A 6,000-nucleotide genomic window follows, 5' to 3' on the forward strand; every position below is an offset into this window, starting at 1 on the left:
GAAACAAAAGATTTAATCTCAGTTTTTAATTTTGTGATATTCAATTGACCATGACAGGTATAGGTTGAGACTGGTATACAATTAAATCTCGAAGACATGGTTAACCTCACGGTCAAGATTGGGATTCTTAGAGAAGATTGTGTCTATTGAATGATAGGTTATGCAGTAGATTGGCTCTGTAATTTTGATCCCATGCTAATTGTTTTTTGTACAAATTAGTTTCTACTGTGATTCCTTTAAATGTAGATACTTTGACAGTTTTCTTTTAGACATCATGTCTAGCTGATTAACTATTACGTAGTCTAATCCGCAATAATTAATATGCATTAATATTGGAGGGAGCTACATTTAATTTGCTTATCTTGATGCATGAGATGTTCTGTTAGAATTTCAAAGCAAACTCCATTCCAGTAAAAAATTCCACTAGCTATGTTTTTTAGCTAGATCTTGTTTGCTCCAGATTGTCAATCTAAGTTTAAGAATCAAAGTTACATGCGATATTTTAGATTCACTATAATTCTGAACTCTAACCTTCCAATCCGGACAACTTGATCAGAGTCATTTGTGTCATATAAGGTAAATACTATAATTTCACATATATATTTGAAAAATGTGTAAGACAATGATAGCTTTTGCTAATGACATAAAAGTAAGTCGTTTTCAAATTCTTTTTGATTTTTTTTTTCTTTTTATCAAAAAACAATTATTTTTGAAAGGGTAAATGACACTTAGGGTAGCTCATCATGAGATAGTCAAGGTACCTAACTCTTAACATACTATGTTTAAGATAACATTAAGCATATTATTATTATTATTTTAATTTCAATAAATATTAAGCAGATTATTTTTTTTTTTTTAATTTTCAATTTTACCCTTTCATATCGATAATCTTATCTTCAAAAGCGTGTAGTTCATCTTGAAGATAAGATCAAGAAAAAGAATAAGAATAAGAAAAAAATAAATAACGAAGAAGCCTTCTCCCTCGTAAGATGAATCTTTGGAATATTGTGATCTCGACAATGAGATCTAGATAATTGATAAATTAGTTCAGCCGGTTGCAATTGTGGATGACAAGAAAATCATTCCTCAATTAATGGTCTCTCTCAAGTGGAAGATACAGAGTTGATGGAGGCAATCCAACATGTTGATAATGAGGAAGCATCAGATTTTGATCTAGAGTTGACAGAGGTGGAGTACTTGCATTGGCTTTGCCCCTTATTATTTTTGCTCAACTGATTGAAAAAATTGAGCTCATTATTACTCCTTTTTTTAGGCGATCCAGATTTGATTTTTCAGCGCTATTCATCTTTTACTTGTTTTATTTGTTTTTCTGGGGCCTAATGCCTCATTGCCTCTTGGTGGCATCTATGCTTGTATATTCCTTTTTTTTTTTTAATTGTTTAATTTATTTCTCATTCAACATTTTTTTTTTTTTGGGGGTCAAATATTAGGCGAAGAGAATGCTACCCACTTGAAAAGCCACTATGCCAACATGTAGACCAATGGGAGGCCGTTTGGAGGCATCTTGTAGAGATGTAAACAGATCAAATACGAATCGAATATGGGTTGTATGTGATTAGATCCGGATATTCTTTGACGAGATACATATACTCGTAAACGGATATGGATGCAAATTGGATTTGGATTTTCAACTAACCGTTTACATCGTTGACTTGTGTAACCTGGATCTTCTTCCCCCCCCCCCCCAACCAATATGATTTTCTCTCAATCCATGTCTCTCATTGTACTTTAGCTTTTTTTTTTTTTTTCACATTCCTTAGAACTTGTAGAAACTTCAAGGACCCTTAAGACCATTAATTAGTTATTCAGATCGCATAATCATTTTCCGGATTATCCGAATTCAAACCAGATACTCTATTGTCACTCCTCACATTTACCTACATCCTTTAAAATAACTACTTCAGTTTTATTTTTGTTTTGAGGCAGAAACATCAAGAGTACACATTTGCCACAACACAATAAAGGTACTGTATTGAATGTTTGAAGCATCCACATTGCATCATTACCAGGTAGGAAGATTTTTTATGTTGTAGCATGAAACAACTAAAATTGTAGCAGTAGATATAGTTGCAAGATGCTAGATGTAATTATTGAGTTCATCTCTCACTTATGAACTTCAAATTGACAGAAACAAAAACAGACATCAATTTTGTACCACTTATCAAATTGCAGAACACAAAAATATCTTATTTGGTAAATGTTCAAATGAGTATCCAATACCAAAATCTGACAACAGAAATATTTCTTTTACCAAAATTTTTATGCTGCAAAAATCTCAATCATTCTTCAAGTCTCATATATTTTTAGATCTAATGTTGTTCTTCATGTCAAATTCTACTTAAATGGTATTCATTTCTATGACTTACATGTACTATATATTGTATTTCATTGTTTATTTCTAGTAATACAGATAAGGATGTGAATTTGAAATCAAAATCGTTTATCGAAATCGAATCGAACCGTTTACACCGAAACCTTGAACCCATTTATGAAATGGTTCAATTTTGATTTTAAAATTGAAACCATGATTCGATTTTGGTTTTAAAGTTTAAACACCATTTAAATAAACTGTTAAACCAATTAATATATATATATATATAGTAAGTTTAAGTCATTCAATGTGAAGTTTACATACATTGCAATAAAAAAAAAAATTAAGTTTATATTAAACAAGTATTAGAAAAATCCCATTTCACTAAAAATTATAAAAATAAAGAAGTTTGGATAAAAAGTTAGAAATTATAAGAAAACCGTTTATAAATGGTTTCGGTTCTCATATATGAAACTGTTTATTAAATGATTCGGTTTTGGTTTTACCTAAAAATTCTTGCACCGAATCAATTCAAACCGTTTACACCAAAACCGAACTGATTAACACGAAGATCAATTATCATTCTTAATGTCTTAATTGTATGAAGCTTTCCTCCATTGTGTTCTGTTTTTTAAAGAATTTTAAATTCTCATAAGGTGTTGGATAACAATTCACAACTAAATATAGTTACTTACATATATAGATGAAAAAGAAACAAGGACAATATTGGATGAGTTTTTCTGCTTTAAAAAGGATTCTGAAATGAGGAGGTTATACTCTTCAAACGCTTAATTTTTAAGGTTTTCAATGAGGTACTTGAACATCTTCCTTTTGCAGAGTTTTAAGTACTAATTCAGCCAAAAGAAGTCTCCCCTTTTGTATCTGACAATGGGGTTAAACAATAACTTGTGCTTACTCAACAATCTGTGAAGAAGAAATGAAGCCCTTTCTTTTGTTGTTTAAAAGTAAGTGCTCACTTAAGAGATTCAAAGAGATCAGTGACAGAGAAAGAGAGAGAAAAAGGAAGGTAGTTGTCCTTCGTAGGAATATTGCCTATATCCGTATACCTGTATTGGTATCAGCCATAACAGAAATTTATTGCTAGCCGATCCTAACATGAGTTGCTAAGGCTGGATATGGGATACTGATACGGATCGACCAATCTGATCGATTCTAATAACACAAAATACATGAATTGTGTAAGATATGATTCGATTCATTGAAGAGAATATTTATACAGTAATTTGTAACCCTAATCAACAACGAAATCTTAGAAAAAGATGGAATACAATCAAACGTTACCAAGTATAGATTGCATATGCCAACGGGGTTGGTAGCCTAGTGGAAGGAAGCCCTTATCCTATCATCACACGACACACCCCAAGAAAATAAAAGTATAAATTGAATGTGATATTAAGTTAGGAAACCTCAAGAGAGGTCATGCTTCTAAGTGAACGGAACGGTAGACCTTCATAGGGTGAATTTCACGCTTGAAGAGTTAAGAGAGAGAGAGAGAGAGAGAGAGAGAGAAGAAAGGCATTTTTTGCTGTAATACAAAACTTGTGTGCTAAGGTTTTGTCTATGAGAAATTCAAAATGAAAAGACACTTGAGGGTGTGTGGTGATGGGTAGCGTATTCTTAAAGAAAAGAAAAAAAAACTTGTATTATTTACTAATTTTTTATTCTTATGACTTTGGCGTGCCAACGTAGGTTAATTTCAAGTTTTTCACTTTCTCTGTCTATGGTGCACGAGAGAGAGAGAGAGAGAGAGAGAGAGAGAGAGATTTTCCCCTTTTTTACATCATCATTATTATTATTATTATTATTATATAAGAAAATTATCTTGTACCTAACTCTATTTTTAAACTTTATATGATATACTACTCTAATTTTTCTAAAATATCTAATGTACCCCTAAAGCCTAACACCGTTAGTTTAGAAGTGGAGAAGATTATTTTGACCATGTTATGTGTACCTATATACACATCAATTCTCATTGTTTTCCCTCTTTTACTCTCTTAAAAAGACTCTTTTGAGCCGTTGAATGAATTTGTAGCCATTGAAGGGCCTGCCGAAGGAGTTTGTAGCCATTGGGGGTTGATTAATAAAGGATTTTGTCATTAAAGGGCCTGTGGAAGGAGGAGCAGCCATTGAAGGTGAGATTCATTCTCCATTTGTTGATGTGCCATGAACGGCGCAAGCTTCTAAGCTGCAGCTTTGGCTGTGGAACTCTGCGTTCGGAGATCCACACTGGCTGATTTTGACCATCCGTAGTGATGTACAGGAGACATCATCGAAGATGTTGTACCTCCGGACTTGCTAGAATTTCTCTTCAGTCCTACATAGACTGAGCTCCTTGTCCAAGTGGGAATGTACCAATTTAGATGCTCAAGATGGATCATACCATATGAATTTGTCAACATTGGAAGATGAGTTAAGATCAAGATTTTTACTTATTTGATTTTTATTTTTAAGGGGACCTTTAGAATGACTTGTATAGTATAGGGTCCTGATAGACCTATTGAAGAAAATGTATTTTATTGATGCATTTTCAATGCAATATTTCACGGCCTTCTTTGATTATGTTTTTGACAATTGTACCAGAGAAGAACAATAGTGGTTTTAAGCTTCACAAAATAGAAGTTATAAATGGAGGATAGTTTGACATGAACGGTTAACATTGAAGAGAAAAATTATATCCTTAGGCTGCGTTTGGTAACGTTTCTGAAGTTTTTTCATTCTATTAAAATGAAAAAAAGGAATAAAACGTTTGGTGCATCATAGACGAGTTTCTATTTTTTTGAACAAAAAGTGAAAAAAGAACAGTAGAAATTGGAATTGACGGAACGACATATAGTTGTTCCGTCTTCACAGTTTCGTTCCAAATAAAAAAAAAATGAACTATTTGGGGGATTTTAGGGAAATCGTTCCCGATAAACTTGTCTTCCGCCCTAACTTTTCATTTTTCACAATTTCACTCATAGAAAAGAGAAAAGACCTGCGTTTTGAAACCGTTCTAGAAACAGATTCACTAAACACCCTTTTGTCATTTAAAAACGATATTTTGACACATAAACTGAAATTTTTATTTTTGACACGAAACATCGTATTTGAAACAGAAATATTAACAAAAGCAGTCGTAATCTCTAACAATATAAAATATGTAGGAATATAAATAGGACAAAAAAGACACCTCGATTGTCTGTGATGGGTCTTATTGCTGCAGGAAAAAACTTTAGGTAAACCAAGTTTTCTGTCCTTCATATAGAGACAGAGAGAGGGAGAGAGTTTTGGGTCATGCCAGTTTTTCCTAACTGACTTCGGGTAAACACTAACACCAGGGTCAACACCAAATTTGACCGTCGTCTACGACGGGGGGAGAGAGAGAGATATGAAAGTCAGTCAATACCAATTTTTCCAAACGTCTGTGGCACGGAGATATGAGAGCCAATCAAGTCCTTTGGGTCATGCCAGTTTTTCCTCACTGGCTTGGGTACACACCAACACAAGGGTCAACATCAAATTTTATGAGAGAGAGAGAGAGAGATGTGAAAGTCAATCAATACCAATTTTTCCAAACGTGTATAGCACATGAGGAGAAATGAGAGCGGATTAAATCTTCGTACAAGAATTATCCACACCAGCTTGACCAACGATGGTATCATTAA

The sequence above is a fragment of the Macadamia integrifolia genome, chromosome 13 (assembly GCF_013358625.1).
Source record: "Macadamia integrifolia cultivar HAES 741 chromosome 13, SCU_Mint_v3, whole genome shotgun sequence".
Classification (NCBI taxonomy): domain Eukaryota; kingdom Viridiplantae; phylum Streptophyta; class Magnoliopsida; order Proteales; family Proteaceae; genus Macadamia; species Macadamia integrifolia.